The sequence below is a fragment of the Pongo pygmaeus genome, chromosome 18 (assembly GCF_028885625.2).
Source record: "Pongo pygmaeus isolate AG05252 chromosome 18, NHGRI_mPonPyg2-v2.0_pri, whole genome shotgun sequence".
NCBI lineage: Eukaryota > Metazoa > Chordata > Mammalia > Primates > Hominidae > Pongo > Pongo pygmaeus.
Window position 1 is genome coordinate 45,753,608 of NC_072391.2, and position 21,843 is coordinate 45,775,450.

Genomic DNA, 21,843 nt, shown 5'->3' on the forward strand with positions numbered 1-21,843 from the left:
TTTTTTGGTTCCATATGAATTTTAGAATAGTTGTTTCCAATTCTCTGAAAAATGACATTGGTAGTTTGATAGGAATAGCATTGAACCTGTAGATTGTTTTGGGCAGTATGGGCATTTTAGTGATATTGATTCTTCCAATCCATGAGCATGGAATGCTTTTCCATTTGTTTGTGTCATCTCTGATTTCTTTTAGCAGTGTTTCTTAGTTCTCCTCAGAGAGCTCTTCCGCCTCCTTGATATAGTCCTAGGTATTTTTTTAGTGTGTGTGTCTATTGTAAATGGGATTGTGTTCTTTATTTGACTCCCAGCTTGAATGTTATTCGTGTATAGAAATGCTACTAATGTTTGTATGTTGATTTTGTATCCCAAAACTTTACTGAAGTCTTTTATCAGTTCCAGGATTTTTTTGCAGAGTCTTTAGGGTTTTCTGGGTGTAGAATCATATAATCAGTGAAGAGAGATAGTTTGACTTCTTTTCCGATTTGAATGCCTTTTGTTTCTTTCTTTTGCCTTATTGGTTTGGCTAGAACTTCCTGAAAGGTACTTTAAATATTGCTCTCTATCACTTTACAAGTAACATTTCTATTTTTTTCAGGTTGTTACAAAAGGAATCTTTCTTTCTTTCTTTCTTTCCTTCCTTCCTTCCTTCCTTCTTTCCTTCCTTCCTTCTTTCTTTCTCTTTCTTTCTTTCTTTCTTCTTTCTTTCTTTCTTTCTTTCTTTCTTTCTTTCTTTCTTTCTTTCTTTCTTTCTTTCTTTCTTTCTTTCTTTCTTTCCCTCCCTCCCTCTTCCTTCCTTCCTTCCTTCTTCCCTCCCTTCCTTCCTTCCTTCGTTCCTCCCTCCCTCCCTTCCTTCCTCCCTTCCTTTTGAGACAGGGTCTCACTCTTTCACCCAGGCTGGATTGCATTGGCATGATCATAGCTCATTGCAGCCCCGAACTCCTGTGCTCAAGTAATCCTCCTGCCTTGGCATCCCAAAGTACTGGGATTACAGGCATGAAGGAATGTGTTTTCTTTATGGCAAAATTGGAAAATCTAGAAAAGCACAAAAAGTAAAATAAAAACCACCTCTATCCTGTCACCTAGAGATAACCACATGTAGCAAGCATGTAATTCCAGGACTGCTTTTATGGGATCATTAATAGCTATATTTATTTAGTGTTAGCTATGTGTTTTATTAACATACGTGTTTCCTATTTTGGTCTCATTTATTCTCATGACTTTGTGAAGTAGGTGTCTTTTTTTTCATTTTACAGATAAACAGGCTCAGAGAAATGTGACTTGCTTAAGGTCACTGTTCATTCTCTTGTATAAAATACTTTTTCCTTTTAATAATATAAGGTTTTCCTCCACAATTCAACATATTTCTACAACATTATTAAGGTTTTTAAAAGTTTAATTTTGTAAGTAGGTTATAATAGGTTCATGAGGTTAAAAATATATGAACTAGGTTGGTGGGAGTGTAAATTAGTTCAACCATTGTGGAAGACAGTGTGGCGATTCCTCAAAGACCTAGAACCAGAAATACCATTTGACACAGCAATCCCATTACTGGGTATATACCCAAAGGAATATAAATCATTTTATTATAAAGATACATGCACATGTATGTTCACTGCAGTACTATTCACAATAGCAAAGACATGGAATAAACCCAAATGCCCATCAATGATAGACTGGATAAAGAAAATGTGGTACATACACACTATGGAATACTATGTGGCTGTAAAAAGGAAGAAGATCATGTCCTTTGCAGGGACATGGATGGAGCTTGAAGCCGTTATCGTCAGCAAACTAATTTAGGAACAGAAAACCAAACACCGCATGTTCTCACTTATAAGTGAGAGCTGAATGACAAGAACACATGGACACAGGGAGGAGAACAACACACCCTGGGGCTTGTTGGATGGTGTGGGGGGAGGGAGAGCATCAGGATAAATAGCTAATGCATACAGCGCTTAATACCTAGGAGATGGGTTGATAGGTGCAGCAAACCACCATGACACATGTTTACCTATGTAACAAACCTGCACATCCTGCACATGTATCCCTGAACTTAAAATAAAATTATATATATATGGGTTTATAGTAAAGAGTTTCCTTTCACTTTTGTGCCCCATCTAACTAGTTCTCCTACCAATAACTTGTTCTTTTGTTCTTTCTTGAGTCTGTTTTCAGAATCTCATGATTATATAAAGAAATAAACATATGTGTTTTTATTTTTCTGCAAAATATTGCATGCTATAAACACTGCTCCTCACCTTGTTTTTTCACTTAACAAAGTATCTGGGAGAATTTTCTATATGAAATATATAGAGAACTTTCTCATTTCTTTGTGCCACTCTACAGCAGTCTATTATATGAATATACTACCATTTATTTAACCAGTTCAGTATTGATGGACATTTGAATATTTTCCTGCATATTTTGCCCTTTGAATAATGCTGTGATGCATAACATTGCAAATGAGCCATTTTATATTTTTAAAAGGCTCCATGATACTCCTGTTAAGTTATGTGCGGCAATTTATTTAACCAATCCACTAAGGGTGGATATTTAGGTTATTTCTAGTCTTCCCTTATGATAAATAGTGCCGCTGTGAACATTCTTGCCCATAAGCCCTTGTGCTCATTTTTGATCTTTCTTTAAGGGAAATGTTATGAGCATCATTAAGACTTTCAATACATACTGCACACCTGCCTCCAGGAAAAGCAGTGACAATTGCTGGTGGCTGCGTCTGAGAAGGCTGATGTCTGGTAAAAGTACCCCAAAAGGACATTCTTGGGAGATGGCAGCTGGGGGTGCATGAGAGAAATGAGGAAGAGTAGCTCAAGCCACAGGTCAGGAGCAGCCAGAGCTGGAAAGTCCTTCAGACATCTTACCAAGAAAATAACCATGCTCATTTTGAGGAAAAGTCTTGCCTGAGTTCATATGGGCTGGAGCTGGGACTGAGTCTTGGAACTTCTGAGTCATTGCTCAGGCCATAGCTCAGTGATTAGGGGCATGAGCTCTGAACTCAGACTACCTGGTTTTGAATTCTCTTAAATCTTTGCTAGCTTCATGCTAACATCTAACTGTATGTTTGTATCCATTTGCCAACTTCTCTTTATCCCTCCCCCTAATGCCTTTCCCAATCTCCCCATTTCTTCTTTGCTATCTCCTAGAAGGTTGGACCACTCTGATTGATTAGTGGTACACTTCACTTTGTGAAACCCCAATGGTCCCCTGATAGTGCAGGGCTTTCTGGCTGCTAGTGTAGCCTGGTCCGCTAATCATTCATTAATTCAGCAAATATGTATTAATATTAAGGGTCCACTACGTGTAAGGCAGTAAGGATTCAATGTTGAACAAACATTTGATGCTTGCTTAAACAAAGCTTAGTATATAGTGGGGGTGTATCAGTCAGTTATTGCAGTATAACAAACAACTCCAACATTTTGGTAGCATGCAGCAATAAGCATTGATTTTGCTTATGCCTCTGTGGTTGGCTAGGGTATGACTGGTCTAGCTGGGCTCAGTGGGGCATTCTAAGTTGCAGGGTGAGTCTGGGCCTGATCCACACAACTTTTGTCCTCCTTGTGCCAGAGGACTAGCTGGGAATGTACTTCTCATGGTGATGGCAGAAGCACAACAGGCCTCTTAAGTTCTAGATTCAGAAGTGGCACATCGTCACTTCCACCTGCATTCCATCAGCTAAAGCAACTCATATGGCTGAGATCAAGGTTACAGGGTGGAGATTGCAAAACCACAGGGCAAAAGGTGCAGGCACAGGGAAGGATAAAGAATTGGGGACAGTTTTTAATTAATGTCTGTCGCAGAGGAACACAGACATTAATCCAATCATCCCACAAAAATGTAATTATAAACTGCGACTCATTCTGTGAAGAAAAGTTCCAGAGTATGATAGACAGAACTGACCTGGTTAGAGGCACTAGGAACAAGTCTCCTGAAGAAATGATGTTTAGGATGAGAGTTCAGGATGACAGGGAAAGACATCCAAGAAGAGGAAACAGTACATGCAAAGTTCCCAGGTCAGGTGGAAGCTCATGTTCTGAGCAAGGGAGAGGGAGTGATATGAAGTTAGAGAAGTGGGCAGAGACGATATTATCAAAACTCTTGTATTAGTCTGTTTTTGCATTTCTATAAAGAAATACCTGAGACTGGACAATTTATAAAGAAAAGAGGTTTAATTCGCTCACAGTTCTGCAGGCTGTACAGGAAGCATGGCTGGGGAGGCCTCAGAAAACTTACAATCAAGGTGGAAGGCAAAGGGGAAGCCGGTATGTCTTACATGGCCAGAGCAGGAGGAAGAGAGAGAAGGGGGGAGGTGCCACACACTTTTAAACAACCAGATCTCGTGAGCACTCACTCACTATCATAAGAACAGCACAGAGAAATAAATCTGCTCCCATGACCCAATCACCAGGCCTGCCTCCAAATGGGGATTGTATTTCAACATGAGGTTTGGGCAGGGACACAGATCCAAACCACATCATCCCTGAAAGCTCTGCCAAGGATATTGAACTTGGTCCTAAGAGCAGCTCATGTCTTGGAAATGAAGAGCACTGCTTATTGTCTGTTCCTTTGCTATGCCCACCCTTCTCCTTGCACAGTCCTGTTCATCCCTCAGGGTGCATCAGGAATATCACCTTGAGAAGCATTTTAGTTTCTCTGGTGTTATGGACTGAGTGTTTATGTTTCTTCCCGCCAAATTCACATGTTGAAATCCTAATGCCTAATGCGATGGTATTAGGAGGCAGGGCCTTCGAGAGGCAATTAGGTTTTGAGGGTGGAGACCTCATGAATGGGAATAATGTCCTTATAAAAAGGGCTCCAGAGAGCTCTCTTGTGCCTCCTTTTCACTATGTGAGGGTAAAACAAGAAGTCATCAGTTATCAGTCATCAGCTAAATAAAGCCCTCATCCCTATCTACCTTACTGGCACCTTGACCTTGGACTTCCAACCACCAGAATTGTGATAAATAAATTTCTGTTATTTATAATCTACCTAGTCTGTCACAGCCATATCTCATTTTATTGCATGTCGCTTTATTGCACTTCACAGATTATTGCACTTCCTACAAATTGAAGGTTTGTGGCAACCCTTGTGAGCATCAAGCAAGTCTACCAGCCCCATTTTCCCAATAGCATGTGCTTACTTTTTGTCTCTGTGTAAAATTTTGGTAATTCTTGCAATATTTCAAATGTTTTCATTATTGTATACATTAATGTATACATTAATGTATACATTAATATATAATGTATATATAATGATCTATAATAAGTGATCTTTGATAAAACTATTGTAATTGGTTTTGGGCACCATGAACCCCACCCATATAGAAGGCAAACTTAATCAATAAAAATTGTGTGTGTTCTGACTCCCGTCAACCAGCCATTCTCTGGCCTCTCTCCTCCTCCTCAGCTCTTCCTATTTCCTGAGACAAAACAATATTGAAATTAGGCCAATTAATAACCTTACAACGGCCTCTAAGTGTTCAAATGAAAAAAAGAGTTGCATATCTGTCACTTTAAAGTGAAAGCTAGCAATGATTAAGCTTAGAAGGCATGTCAAAAGCCAAGACAGGCCAGAAGCTAGGCCTCTTGAGCCAAACAGTTAACCAAGTTGTGAACGCAAAGGCAAGGTTCTTGAAGGAAATTAAAAGTTCTACTCCACTGAGCACATGAGTGATAAGAAAGTGAAACAGACTTATTGCTGATTTGAAGAAAGTTTTAGTGGACTGGATAGAATATCAAACAGCCACAACATTCCCTTAAGCCAAAGCCTAATCCAGAGCAAGGCTCTAACTCTCTTCAGCTCTACCAAGACTGAGAGAGATGAGGACGCTACAGAAGAAAAGTTTGAAGCTAGCAGAAGTTAGTTCTTTAGGCTTGAGGAAAGAAGCCATCTCCATAACACAAAAGTGCAAGATGAAGCAGCAAGTGCTGATGGAGAAGCTGCAGCAAGTTACCCAGAAGCTCTAGCTAAGATCATTGATGAGGGTTGCCACACTAAACAACAGGTTTTCAATATAGATGAAACAGCCTTCTATTAGAAGAAGATGCCATATAGCACACTCATAGCTAAAGAGGAGAAGTCAATGCCTGGCTTCAAAGCTTCAAAGGACGGGCTGACTTTCTTGTTAGGGGCTAATGCAGCTGGTAACTTTAAGTTGAAGCCAAAGCTCATTTATCATTAAAAAAATCCTAGGCCTCTTAAGAATTAATACTAAATCTACTCTGCCTTTGCTGTACACATGGAACAAAAAACCTGGATGACAACACATCTGTTTACAGCCAGGTTTACTGAATATTTTAAGCCCACTGTTGAGATATACTGCTAAAAACATTCCTTTCAAAATATTACTGCTCATTGACAGTGCACCTGGTCACCCAAAAGCTCTGGTAGAGATGCACAAAGAGATTAATGTTGTTTTCATGCCTGCTAACATAGCATCTACTTTGTAGCCCATGGACAAAAGACTTCCAAGTCTTATTATTTAAGAAATACATTTTATAAGACTATTGTTGTCATAGATAGTGATTCCTCTGATGTGTCTGGGAAAAGTTAATTGAAAACCTTCTGGAAAAGATTCTTTTTTTTTTTTAGACAAAGTCTTGCTCTGTCATCTAGGCTAGAGTGCAGTGGCACCATCCTGGCTTAGTGCAGCCTCTGCCTCCCAGGTTCAAGCAATTCTCCAACCTCAGCCTCCTGAGTAGCTGGAATTACAGGTGTGCACCACCATACCTGGCTAATTTTTGTATTTTTAGTAGAGACGGGGTTTCACCATGTTGGCCAGGCTGGTCTCAAACTCCCAACCTCAAGTAATCCACCTTCCTCGGCCTCCCAAAGTGCTGGGATTACAGGCATGAGCCACCACGCCCAGCCAGGATTCGTCATTCTAAATGTCATTAAGAACACTTGTGATTCATTGGAGAAGGTCAAATATCAACTTTAGGAGGAGCTTAGAAAAAGTTGATTTCATCTCACATTGATAATTTTTGAGGGGTTCAAGACTTCAGTGGAGGAAGTCACTACAGATGTGGCAAAAATAGCAAGAGAACTAGAGTTGGAAGTGGAGCCTGAAGATGGGACTGAATTGCTACAATCTCACAATAAAACTTTAGAGGATAAAAAGTTGCTTCTTATGGATGACCAAAGAAAGTGGTTTCTTGAAATGGAATCCACTCCTGGTGAGGATACTGTCAACGTTGTTGAGGTGACAACAAAGCATTTAGAATGTTCCGTAAACTTAGTAGATAAAGCAGCGGGCAGGATTTGAGAGGACTGACTCAGATTTTGAAAGAAGTTCTACTGTGGGTAAAATGCTGTCAAGCAGCATCACATGCTACAGAGAAATCTTTCATGAAAGGAAGAGTCAATTTATGTGACAAACATCATTGTTGTCTTATTTAGAAAAATTGCCACAGTCATCTCAACCTGCAGCAACCACCACCCAGGTCAATCAGCAGCCATCAACATTGAGGCAAGACCCTCCACCAGCAAAAGGATTACTACTCACTGAAGGCTCACATGATCGTTAGCAATTTTTAGCAATAAAGCATTTTAAAATTAAGATGCGCACTTTTTTTAGGCATAATGGAATTGCACTCTTAATAGACTATAGTATAGTGTAAACATAACTTTTATATGCACTGGGAAACCAAAGAGTCTTGTATGACTTGCTCTATTGCAATATTTGCTTTATTGCAGTGGCCTGGAAATGAATCCACAATATCTCTGTGGTATGCCTGTACTTTGTTGTAGCCCAAACTGTCTAAAATACCTGGGCTGCTAGTTGCTGTCTCTCTGGCTCTCCCTGTGCTGGGTAACAATGTCTTCTGTGACCATGCTGGGCTTTCATTTCAGTGGGCTGTCTTCATTGCAGGGCTGTGTGCTTATGGAAGGCTGAGATTATTCTGTATTCTTCTCTGCCCCTCCTGTGCTTGGCAACAGACTTTGACCCAGATCAGTTGCCCAGGAAATGGTTATTATTTTGAAAATTAAATAAGATAATGAATGCAGGAGTGCTTTGTAAAATATGAAGCATCACCACATTATTACCATCCATGTCATCTAAATGCTGCTGCTGCTGTCTTCCCTGGTGGGAGCAGTGCTTTCAGTTATAAGAGGGGATCTGGCATGGTGGGCAACAGAGAGTAGCAAACTCAAACCCTCCCAGGGGCCAGGGAGGTAAAACAAATGAATAAAGCAGGGCTCGTGTAAAACAATAAGGAGTGGTGGGGATTGGGGCAAACTGTAATAGAGAGCCTGTATTCAGCTGCAGCCAATTACGTCTAGGCAGAATTGTGGGCTCTAAGCTAACAGATCTTCTGATTATTTTCAAGAGATGCTAAAAATCTGGATTGTATTTGGTGCAATAGACATTCTTACATATTGGCATTTAATTAAAATTAAAAAAACAACAACCACCACCCACTATGTAGGTCAAATGACACAGAGCCAGTGGCCATTTAGGCCTATGGTCTTGAGTTTATGATCTTTGGAGTTAACAGAATGTGCCTTGTAGCCAGATAAAAGCAGGTCTAAATCCCAGCTTATTTTCTTACCTGTTTTGTTACATCAGGAGGATAATCTGAGCTCTCTAATCTTCAGTTTCCTGTTTTCCAAGATGAAGACAATAATAGAATATACTGCACAGGGTTGTAGTGTAATGTATTTAGTATAGGACCTGATATACCGTAAGCACTCCATAAGGATCCACAGTAATCACTCAATAATGATGTACAGTAAGCAGTCAATAAGCACTCAGAATATCACTGTTGCTGCTGATTATTGTAATTATTACCTTCCACAAGGCAGCTTGGAACATGGGTTTGTGGCCAGGAACAGTCCTGTGGAGCTGGGGGAGAGAAGTTGGTGGTTGTGGTTAAGTTGATTTAAAATTCCCTGAAGGTTTTGGTGCTGAGAATGAATGCCATTGGCAATGCCCATCTTTGAGGCTCAGGTGGAATAACATGAGAAGGGATCCCTGGGCAGGTGAATGAATGACCTGCCCTATCTGGAAGATCCAGGCAGCTGCTGAACAAGTATGCAGGCCATTCATTTATTCATCCATTCACTCATTCATTATTTCCCGAGTCCCTGATGGATGCTAAGTAAAGTGCTAGGGTGCCAACAGGAGCAACAATAGTTCCTTCCCTAAAGAGCTGTCATCTAGGCAAAGAGTGGGGGTAAGAGAATGACAGGAAAGCAGTATGGTCACCATATGCCTGCACCATTCACCAGCTGTGTGATGTTGGGCAAGCTACTTGACCTTTCTTTAGATCATGTTTTCTTATCTGCAGAATGGGGATCATTGAAGCACCAGCTCATGGGTTTGTCATGAGGAATTCCTAGGTTAAAACAAGTAAAAGTGCTTAGAGGGCCAGGGACAGTGTCCTAGAGGGACCGACAATTGAGCTGATGTCTTGGCTGTGTTACCCAGAAGCAGACTCTGAGATTAGGACTTGAATGCAAGTGATCTATCAAGGAAGTGCTCCTAGAGGAACCGGTAAGTGAAGGGGAGGTAGGTCCAGCGAGGAAAGGCTGCGAAGCAAGAATGCAATTTTAGACAAAGTGCTGTGGAGGGTGGCTCCTGATTGATCCTGAAGGGGATGTCTGAAGTGTAAATTACACCTCAAAGTTGTCTTGAAAACAAGGGTGTTAAGTTTAGCCTAAAGCTTCCTCTTTACGTGTTCTAAGTTCAGTCCAAAGATTTCTCCATACACAGTGAACTGTAACCTAACTGAATGTGTAAACAGATTGTAACCTATTCTTGTGCCAGTCTCCGAGTTTTGGCCAAAGGGGTCCAACTGTTCAAACTGTGTTCAAATGAGGCAATCACTGGGCTACGACCAATCCAGCTGTTTCTGTACCTCACTTCCGTTTTCTGAACCTCACTTCCATTTTCTGAGCACCACTTTCCTTTTTCTGTCCATAAATCTTCTGCCACATGGCTACACTGGGGCCTCTCTGAATCTGTTCTGGTTTGGGGGATGCCTGATTCATGATTCCTTCTTTGTTCAATTAAACTCAATTAAATTTAATTTGCCTAAGATTTTTTTGTGGGGGGAAAGTAAGCTCCCAGGAGGTCACAGCTATCTGCCTGAGCATAGAAAACAGCTCCAGTAGCCCAAGGGCAGTCCTTGAAAGAGGAGGTGCAGGCCCAGGCCATTGTAGTCAAAAGAACATCCAATCTGGGGGTGTAGACATGAAAAAATGGTTCTGTGGGAATTTGGATGGCGCTCCAGTAGTGTCAGCTTCAGCTGAAAGGAAGCAAGCATGGTTCTGAGCAGTAAAAGGTATTTGCTGGAAGTTGGTGCAATGATTCTGAAGGTGTGGAAAGACCACTGAAATGTCAGACTTAAGGTATCAGTTGATTCCAGCACAGCCACGTACTTCTTTGAGCAATACTAATAATAATCATAGCAGCCAGAGTTTATTGAGTACATACTGCTATGAACTGAATTCCATCCCCCTCAAATTCATATGTTGAAGTCCTAACCCCCAATGTGACTATATCTGGAGATGGGGTCTTTAGGAGTTAATGAAGTTTAAATGAGGTCATAAGGTTGGGGCTCTGATCTGATAGGATTTGTGTTATTATAGTAAGAGACACTAGAGAGCTCATTCTCTCTCTCCACCATGTTAGGACACAGTGAGAAGCAGCTATGTGCAAGCTGGAAAGAGAGATGTCACAGGAACTGAACCTTGCTGTAACCTTGATCTTGGAGTTTCCAACCTCTGGAACTATGAGAAAATACATTTCTGTCGTTTAAGCCACCCAGTCTATAGTATTTTGTTACGGCAGCCTGAGCTGACTAAGACACACACTATGCCAGGCACTGTTTAAATCACTACATACATCATCTCACTTAACCCTTACAATCAGCCTAGGAGGCAAATTCTATTAACATCCCCATTTACAGGTTGAGGCTATAATAATATTAGCTACTATTTATTGAACATTTGCAATGTGCCAGGCACCATGCTTAACACTACATTTCCTTCCTTCCTTCCTTCCTTCCTTGTTTCCTCCCTCCCTCCCATCCTCCCACCTTTCTTTCTCTCTCTTTCTTTCTCTCTCTCTCTTTCTTTCTTTCTTTCTTTCTTTCTTACTTTCTCTCTCTCTTTCTTTCTTTCTCTCTCTCTCTCCCTCCCTTCCTCCCTCCCTCCCCCTTCTTTCTCTCTCTTTCTACCTTCCTTCCTTCCTTCCTTCCTTCCTTCCTTTCTTTCTTTCTTTCCTGACAGATTCTTACTACGTTGCCCAGGCTGGCCTTGAATTCTTAAGCTCAGGACTACAGGTGTGTACCTCTGCACGTAGCTTACACTTGTTTTCAAATTGAATTCTCTGAACACACCTGGAAGGAGAAGAGGACACTAAAGTTCATAAAATTAGGTAATTTATTCAAGAACACAGGGCTGTAACACAGTGGTAGACCTAGAATTAAAACTCAGGGTATTCTAAATCCCTGCTCTATAAATTTGCAAGACAGGTTGTACAGCTAGTGAAGGGTGTGGCCACTTGGATTTCAGAGCCATGGAAGTCGTCTGTTTCTCAAAGTCTTCTCCTTACCTATAAAGGGGATGGTGCCTCCCTCCATCCTTTCTTCTCAAGGGAATCAGGAGAGTGCCTCATTATTGAGAAAGGTTATGTCTGGTGATTCAGGAGTGCCTTTCCAAGCCACACAGCAGACCTCTCTAAAGTATCCATGGAAGAGCATCATTACATCTGTCCTTCATTCTTGTAGAATCTCAAGGAGAAAACCTGTTTCCTCATACGCTCTTTCTTACTGTCTGCCACTGTTTCAGAAGAAAATAATTTCCTCCCCAATGTTCAAGATGAGCATGTGAAGCCCTGAATAGAAGATTATTAAAGGAGCCCACAGTCCGCCTTCCAGCCTGCAATCTAATTAGCTGAAAGAGGCCCCTTAGATTCAGCCCCAGAGAAATCTTCTACGGCCTAGAAAGCCGTCTAATGAGAGAAGACAGCCCATCGAGGAAGAGGGAAAAGCCTATGTTTGTGTCTGTGGGAAGGACGAGAGACTCCGGTTCCTGTGTGTACCTCCATAATCACTTCCATAGGTACCTCCAACCAGAAAACTAAAAAATGTAATCACAGAGCTTTCAGTAAACACAGCCTGGGTGGTTGTCGCCCTGTAGCCTGGCACAGAGGACACCTCCTAGTGTTTTTCAGAGAGAGGAAGATTGGTTTTATTTAGAGCTACTGCAAGCCTCATGTAGCCAGTCTCTTCTCACCACTATAATAGACCAGAGAGGAAAAAATAGACTAAAAATAGCCTGTGATTGTGTCAGGGAGGTCTCTCACATTCGGAGAGTCACAAGTGGCTGGTTAGATGGGATGGGAGGAAGCAGGTGATGCCAATCAAGTATCCAGGGAGTCACTGCTTCAAGAACAGTAGGAAACAGGGCCTGCCCTTGGGGACTTAACAACTCTGCCATTCATATTCAGTCACCACCCATTCATGCATTCAGCAAACACGAATTGAGTGCCACTATGAGGCAGGCATTGTACTAGGTGCTGGGATACGGAAGTGAAAATGCCAAATGATTTCCCACTCCCATAAAGCTTCTATTATGGGGCCAGAGACAGACAGCATACATGAAAAAAAACTAACAGGATAATTATAGAAAGTGAGAAGTGTGTTATGAAGTGAAATAAAAGAGGGGCAGCTCTACAGGGCCCCTCCAACTCCAAGTTCCCAGTGGGATCAGTGGAGGCCTTCACTGTGATGCATCTCAGCTTAACTCCTCCCTCTGCTTGGTTCTGCTTCCTTCACTCACCCATAGGTGCTAATCCTAAGGGCAGTCCCTAGAGGCTTCCTGCAAACAGCTCTCTAACTCAGAGTATGGGTTCCAGAGAATCCAACCTAAGGCAATGAGTGATGGAAGGAGAACCACTTCATACAGTGTTGATAGTGAAGGCCTGTCAGAAAGAGTGATGTTGGTGCCTGAATGATGGGGAGGACCAAGCTTTGAGAATATACTTGGAGAAAGTGTCTCAGGAGTAGGGGATGACTGCGAGATGGGAACAAGCTTGGTGTATTAAAGGAATAGAAAGACGGCCCGTGCAGTTCAAGCACAGTGACGCTTGAGGAAAGAGGAGTGAAAGGATAGAGGACAGCAGGGCCAGGTCTTGCAGGGACCCACAGGCTGCAGTGAGGAGTTTGCATTTTATTCTAATGGGGTGAGAAGTCATTGGAGAGGGTCAAGCACAGGAATGATAGGATCCAATTTACATTTTAAAAAGATCACTCTGGCTACTGTGAATTCAATTTCATCAGGAAGACAAGACCAACTGACTTGGAAAATTAGAGAATAACCCCAAAGCTATATAATTCTGTACCTATAAAGGGCACTGAATAAGGCTCATTGGCATGGGTATATCTCATATTCACTGAATATATACTTAGCAAATGTAATAGTTGAACACCTGTTATATGCCAGACACTGTGCTGGGCTCTGGGATACAGCAAATAAATGAGATAAATAGTACCCTGAACCCTCATGGAGCTTGCATTCATAGTGGGAGGACTGTAATAATAAAGTGCTCAATTGGGTTGCATACACTTAAAGCACGTCATTGGAAATGAAATACAAGGGGAGGGCTTTCTGAAGAAGATGGGACTTGGAACAGGTGGGGAAATATGTAGGAAGCAGTCATTGTAGACAGAAAAAACTCCAAGAACAATACCAGGGTAGCAGTGGTGAGCATGGTCAAACAGTGTCAATAATTACCATCTATTGAGTACCTGCTATGTGCCAGATATCGTGCTAAGAATTTTGCATCTTTTATATTGTGTAATCTTCAGAGATATCACATAAGGCAAGCATTATTTTTCTCTCATTTTATAGATGATGAAACCGAGGCTCATAGAAATATTTTATTCAAGATCACATATCTAGAAAGAGGGGGATCTGGATTTCCTCCCATGCGTGCCTGACTCAGAAACTGAATCCTATGTCCTGAATCCCTGCACTACAGTGACGTTCCAACAGGTGGGGTGCACCATGGAGAGCATCTTGATTGGCCAGAGGTGGCCCCTAGCTGTCTAACCAAGTCTCCTACCGTTTCCCAGGACAAGTTCTGTGCCAAGACTTGCATGTCTGCTGCTGTGTGGACACAGCTCTTGGTTCTTCACTTTTCTGCCAATGACTTTCTTCACCGTCTCTTTCCTATGTCTCATTTGGCAGAGATTGCTAAATGGTCACCAATATCAGGTTCTGGTTTTTATGACACATGGTTTAATATATTTCTTAACATCCTTTACAGTTATATGTGGCAGATGACTGAATTCTGGCCAATGGAGCATGAGTGGAAGCTGGTGTATGGCACTTCCAGGTCTGGTCCTTAAAAATCTCCTACTTATGCTTCTTTCCCCTCCTGTCCATCTTGGAAGACATTCATTGAAGATGTCAGAGCCACTCTTAACCTGTGTCTTTGAGTAACTGTGTGGAGAAGGGACCACTCACCAACCTGGACCTACCTTGGGCTATTGTGTGAGAAAGAGATAAAATCTATTGTTCTGAACCATTACATGACTGGGTCTGTTTGTTACTGCAGCCCAGCCTACACTAACTCATACACCTACTTCCTGTCATGACTCCTGAGGACCCAACTCTACTTTAAAATATCATTTCAGCCTTTATTTAGGATTTCTGGAAGAGAAAATGATAATTTGAACCATTCCAAAAAATTTAGCTAAACCAAGGAGTCTATAGACAAAAATCAAAGAGTGAGTGGATGAAAACTTCATGTTTTCTGTAGTTATAGTGATAATATGATAAGTGACAGAATCTTTTAAAAAGGGAGAAATAGAGAGAAAGAATCATTCCACCCACTCTGGAAGGCACTGGGGTGTGCGACAGCAATGGCGGAGGTGAAGGGATCTTGTGGTAGCTCCTCATGGGTTTCTGTCTTGAAGGTTTCCTTCTCTGCCTTAACTTTATGTTCAACCAGGAGTAAAAGCAGAGATGGTGGGGGCAAGAAAGAGAAGATGAGAGGGCATCGCCCTGTGTGATGTCAGATTGGGGCAGGTGTGAGGGGTACAGCTCTCTTGCAATTAGCTCAGGAGTATGAGCCTCCCTAAGGACTGTATGAGTTCTGGACACTTCAGGAGTCCTCAGCCAGTGACATGGTTGATATGGATCAACTCATAAACAACTTGGAGGTGCAACTTAATTCAGAAGGTGGCTCAATGCAGGTATTCAAGCCCATCACTGGCCCTGCTCAGAGCACAGATCCCCCTGAGATAGAAGCAGAAATAATGTGACTTCTCCACCACTCCTGGATGCCAACCCCATGGAGAACCCAGCATTGTTTAATGACATCAAGTTTGAGCCCCAGAAGGACCTTTGGTGAGTGATTTCAGCCTGTCCCCAGTGGAACCAGCTGACTTCTCCTCTCACAAGCCCAAGGCTCCTCTCCACCCTGTTAGCATGCTGCAAGCTCCAGGACATCCTCCCAAGCCACAGTTTGCTCCCCAGACCCTTGTGGTGTTCACTCCAACATCAGCAAACATTCCTACTATTCTGACCACAGGATCTGTCCTGACTCCCTCTCAGGGCACTGGTGGCTAGCAGATCTTACATGTCATTCACAGCATCCCCTCAGTCTGTCTTCCAAGTAAGATGGGTTACCTGAATGCCATCCCAGTGGTGGTGCAGTCTCTGCCCATGGTGTATACTACTTTGCCTGCAAATGAGGGCCCTGCACCCATTACAGTCCCACTCATTGGAGGAGATGGTACAAATGCTGGATCAGTGAAAGTTGACCCCACTTCCATGTCTCTACTGGAGATTCCAAGAGACAGTGAGGAGAGTGCAATTAAGAGTGGATCCTCAATCTCACAGAGTCTGCAAGGACTAAAGCAAGAACCAGCAGCAATGGCCCAAATGTAGGGAGGAGTCACTTGACTTGAGAAGAAGACGGATGTACCAATGTGACTTTGCAGGATGCAGCAAAGTGTACTCCAAAAGCTCTCACCCGAAAGCTCACCACAGAATTTATATAGGAGAGAAGACTTATAAATGCACCTGGGATGGCTGCTCCTGGAAATTCGCTCACTCAGATGAGCTCACTAGCTCTTTCCTCGAGCACACAAGCATCAAGCCTTTCCACTGCATGGACTCCAACTGCAGCTTTTCTGGTTCTGACCACCTGTCCCTGCACCACTGTCACCATGACACTATGTGAGCTGCACACTAGAGAAGCTGCACTGGTATCTTTCCTGTTTGTGTGTTGAGGTTAGGACCACTTTTTTCTCTTTGACTTCAAGTTGCATCTGGAATGGAGTTGAAGCAGCCCACTGAGCCAAGTTGAGGAGACTGGAAGAAAACATAGCTGGTCTTCCGTGGGGCTCTTTGTATTCCACCTTCACCTCTCCACTGTCCAGACCTGGTTTTCTCAAGCTCCACATGAGTTGAATTCCAGTATGACACCCATGGCTGCCCTCCCATTCCCCCTGCCCTGAAATAGGACATTTTTCCTGAAGTAACAAAACAGGAATCAAATTCAAGGCTGTGAACAAACATACGCTGCTTTTTTCTTTCCTATTTTTCTCTTGTTTTCTAGAACGCTTATCCATATGTTTCTAAAATAAGTACCTAAAGGTGGTTTGATAGTGTCCTAAATTACTTTTCTTGAGTTCCTAGATGGAAGGATTGTAACAATGTAATTGGCTGTTAAGATTTACAGGGATTCGATTCCTGAGTATGAGGCACATTCCCAGTGAATAAGCTGAGTCCCACACCAAACTCAAAGGTTTAGATAAATCAAATCCTATTTCTTCTTAAAGTTTGGTTTTCAAAAAAAGAGGGAGAAATAAGGATAGAGAAAGAAGAGATCTGAGACATAAAAAGAAGAGGAACTAGAAATATGAGAGAACAGGTAGGAAAGAAGAGAAAATAAAGGAAAGAGAGGAAACAAGATAAAAGATACAGAGAAGAAAAAGCATATGTAAAAAAGGACGGAAGGAGCAAAATTAAAATTGAGTCACTCCACAGCTCTGAGAAGATAAAGCCCTCCTAACCTGACCTCCCATGAACCCATCACACCCAGCCTCTGAGGTAAAAAGATGTTTCTTTCGTGGTCTAGGACCAGGTGTGTTAGGCCTACTGTCCTGCTATCTTGCACACCTGCAAAGCATCTGGATACGGCATTGTGATCAGCGGCCTGGGATTAGGTCCCAATCAAACTCAAGAAAATTGTGCTTCCTCCTAGCAGGTATAAAAGAAGAGGGATAAAGGTTACATCAACAGGGGACAACCTCAGTTTCAGTAACTTTATATTTAGATTGCAGTGACTGGGAGTTAATTAGGCTTTTTTTCACTCTCCACTCCCCAACTTTTTCTTGACTAATTAGTTGGAAAATGGGTTCTAAAGAAAAGCAGAATGATCCTCGGGATTGGTAATGGGGTGGTGGTAATGGGGTAGTTAGGAAGAAAGCTCCCTCAAAGCGCTTTGGCTCTAACAGGCCTTTTAAGAAGTCAGTATGTTTGTCAGGACTACGGACAGCTCCAGGCCTGCCTGTGGGAGGGCCATTGAGGAAGCAGAGAAGGTGGCTTTAATAAAGGAGCCCTGGAAACTCCTGGATAGTGGGCGCATGCAACCTTATTTAATTATGCAATGATCAGCAACCTTTACATTTTAATTCGGAGTTACCGTAATGAAGCCATCCTGCTTCTGCTTGGGGCAGGCCTGCTCATTCTTCCGTTGCTCCGGAAGGGTCTTCAGCACTAATTGGTTGTTTAGTAGCTGGATCTTGACAGTATGAAGTAGGTAGCGATCCCCTTGCTTTCCTTCTAATGCATTCTCTGGTCTCTCTGCCCTCCTCCTCTTTGATTTGCCTAATTAGTGCTAATAATTTAAAAGCTGCATGGCCCTCTTTTGATCCTGCTGTCAATGGCAGACAGAGCCATTCCATTAGCAGATATTAAATAGTGCTAATATGTGGTGACACACAGTTGGAACTGGCTCGCACACAGTTCCAGCCTGGGACCACAGGGCTGCCTTACACACACACACACACACACACACACACACACTTCATTCACTTTATTCCTAGAGAAAAGTCATTGTAGGCAGTAGCAGCTTTAAAGCACTATGTCTTAATAATTGTTTGAGGCCCCTTTTATCGTGGGCTGGCATTGAAAAACCACACGATTTATTTCAGGGATTTAATGATTAATTCATGAATGTATCTGCAAGAATGCCAAGGTCTCCAAAATAATGAAAGCCTTTTTTTCCCCTAAAGTTGTTTGTTTTCATTTCAAATCAAAGCAATCTGTCTTGAGCATTCATTTCTCTCTCCCTTCACTCCCTTCACCCTGAAAAAAAAAAACAAAAACTACTGCTCATTTCACTGGGGTCTTGATAACATTTTGACAAGTAATAGAATTCATTTACATTTATCAAAATAAATAGATAAGTCTTCCATCTTCTCTCTCTTTAGCTGACATGGACAGGCCTTTCACCTCCAGCAGGCATCAATAAGCTTGAGGTCATGTGCAATGATCCAGCCTGTGTGTTCCCAAATATTCTGAAACTTTTGTTGAAATGTAAAGAGGTTCTCAGACTGAGAGACTTTGGATGCTCTTTCAGAAGGACCCTTCCCAGGTCCTGGGAAAGCAGACATTGTAGCTGTCAGTCTGGCCTGGGTTCATAAGTCATAAACCATATCTTACTTATTTAAAGGCAGTAGGATGCCATGGTTAATAATGTTGGTTCTATAATGGGATTAGTTAAGTATTAATCATAGCTTTATCATTTTCCCATCAAGTGTGTGACTTTAGGCAACTCAATCATAATAGTAACAGCTACATTATAGAGTTGTTATCAGGATTAAAAGAGGTAATACATGTAAAAGGCTCAGCACTGCAACTGATCATAGTAAGTGCTCAAAAAAAGTCAGGGATAACGATGATGATGGTGATTGAATAGCTTTGGTCATTGCACACTGGGCAAGAGCAAACAAACCCCTTGGACATGGGCCTCTGCAAAATGGTCTGGATGAGAGGGTTGGTGACTGTGAGAAATGACATTTAGAACCTGTGGGGTTACCAATAACTTTCTCTTTGGGCTCCTATTTGCTTTATGTTTTTAAAATTGTCATTCATTTATTGGTAAGCTAACAGCCACACTGCATAAAGTTCAAATGGCACAAAAGGGGATGCAGTAAAAATTCAGTTTATTTCCCATTTTGTTCTTTCCTGGAGATGGTCCTTATTATATTGATCTGTGTATCCTCCCAGCAATATTAAATACAGACGCAAGACACAAGGACCATATTCTGCTTAAAGTTTTTTCTTAAAAAACTTGTGGTGTGTCTACCGATCCCACAGAAATATAAGCTACCATCAGAGAATACTATAAACACCTCTATGCAAATAAACTAGAAAATATGGAAGAAACGGATAAATTCCTGGACACATACACCCTTCCAAAACTAAATCAGGAAGAAGTTGAATCTCTTAATAGACCAATAACAGGCTCTGAAATTGAGGCAATAATTAATAGCCTACCAACCAAAAAAAGTCCAGGACCAGACGGATTCACAGCCGAATTCTATCAGAGGTACAAAGAGGACCTGGTACCATTCCTTCTGAAACTATTCCAATCAATAGAAAAAGAGGGAATCCTCCCTAACTCATTTTATGAGGCCAGCATCATCCTGATACCAAAGCCTGGCAGAGACCCCCCAAAAAAGAGAATTTTAGACCAATATCCCTGATGAACATCGATGCGAAAATCCTCAATAAAATACTGACAAAGAATCCAGCAGCACATCAAAAAGCTTATCCACCACGATCAAGTCGGCTACATCCCTGGGATGCAAGCCTGGTTCAACATATGCACATCAATAAACGTAATCCAGAAACAAAGACAAAAGCCACATGATTATCTCAATAGATGCAGAAAAGGCCTTCAACAAAATTCAACAGCCCTTCATGGTAAAAACTCTCAATAAACTAGGTATTGATGGAACGTATCTTAAAAACGTATCTTAAAATAATAAGAACTATTTATGACAAACCCACAGCCAATATCATATTGAGTGGGCAAAAACTGGAAGCATTCCCTTTGAAAACAGACACAAGACAGGGATGCCCCCCTCTCTCACCACTCCTATTCAACATAGTGTTGGAAGTTCTGGCCAGGGCAATCAGGCAAGAGAAAGAAATAAAGGGTATTCAATTAGGAAAAGAGGAAGTCAGATTGTCCCTGTTTGCAGATGACATGATTGTATATTTAGAAAACCCCATCATCTCAGCCCAAAATCTCCTTAAGCTGATAAGCAACTTCTGCAAACTCTAGGATAAAAAATCAATGTGCATGAAATGGAATAATATTTAGCAATGAAGAGAAATGAAATAATAAAAACAACAGCTTCAATAAATCTGAAAAGCATGCTCTGCAAAAAAAGCTTAACAGTACATACACCATAGTACATTTCTCTGAAATTTTAGAAAAAGCAAACTCATCTCTAATGACAGAAGTCGCCTGAGGTCAGGCGTGAGGGGATAACTGCAAAAAGGCAGGAGGGAAGTGTTAGGGGTGCTAGAAATATTGTCTACCTGTATTAAGGTACCTCATGTACTTCATAAATACATATACCTGCTATGTACCCACAAAAATTAAAAATTGTAAAAATGAAATAAAACTCTATAAACTGTAAAAAAACAATCAATGTGCAAAAATCACAAGCATTCCTCTACACCAATAACAGACAAACAGAGAGCCAAATAATGAGTGAACTCCCATTCACAATTGCTACAAAGAGAATAAAATACCTAGGAATCCAGCTTACAAGGGATGAGAAGGACCTCTTCAAGGAGAACTACAAACCACTGCTCAACGAAATAAAAGAGGACACAAACAAATGGAAGAACATTCCATGCTCATGGATAGGAAGAATCAATATTATGAAAATGGCCATACTGCCCAAGGTAATTTATAGATTCAATGCCACCCCCATCAAGCTACCAATGACTTTCTTCACAGAATTGGACAAAACTACTTTAAAGTTCATATGGAACCAAAAAAGAGCCCGCATAGCCAAGACAATCCTAAGCTAAAAGAACAAAGCTGGAGGTATCACGCTACCTGACTTCAAACTATACTACAAGGCTACAGTAACCAAAACAGCATGGCACTGGTACCAAAACAGATATATAGACCAATGGAACAGAACAGAGCCCTCAGAAATAACACCACACATCTACAACCATCTGATCTTTGACACAACTGACAAAAACAAGAAATGGGGAAAGGATTCCCTATTTAATGAATGGTGCTGGGAAAACTGGCTAGCCATATGTAGCAAGCTGAAACTGGATCCCTTCCTTACACCTTATACAAAAACTCATTCAAGATAGATTAAAGACTTAAATCCTAGACCCCAAACCATAAAAACCCTAGAAGAAAACGTACCATTCAGGACATAGGCATGGGCAAAGACTTCGTGACTAAAATACCAAAAGCAATGGTAACAGAAGCCAAAATAGACAAACCGGATCTAATTAAACTAAAGAGCTTCTGCATGGCAAAAGAAACTGTCATCAGAGTGAACAGGCAACCTACAAAATGGGAGAAAAATTTTTGCAATCTACCCATCTGACAAAGGGCTAATATCCAGAATTTACAAACAACTGAAACAAATTTACAAGAAAAAAACAAATAATTCCATCAAAAAGTGGGCAAAGGATGTCAACAGATAATTCTCAAAAGAAGACATCTATGCAGCCGGTAAACACATGAAAAAATGCTCATCATCACTGGCCATCAGAGAAATGCAAATAAAAATCATAATGAGATAAAATCTC

At 41.5% G+C, this 21,843-nt stretch overlaps 1 protein-coding gene and 1 pseudogene across 1 annotated transcript in view; both read left to right on the plus strand.

Annotated features, from left to right (window-relative positions):
* LOC129015387 (uncharacterized) overlaps positions 1-21,843 on the plus strand; it is a 131,612-nt gene that overhangs the window by 86,105 nt on the left and 23,664 nt on the right. The gene's annotated exons all lie outside the window — the stretch shown is intronic.
* Positions 15,156-16,216, plus strand: LOC129016005 (Krueppel-like factor 8; annotated as a pseudogene).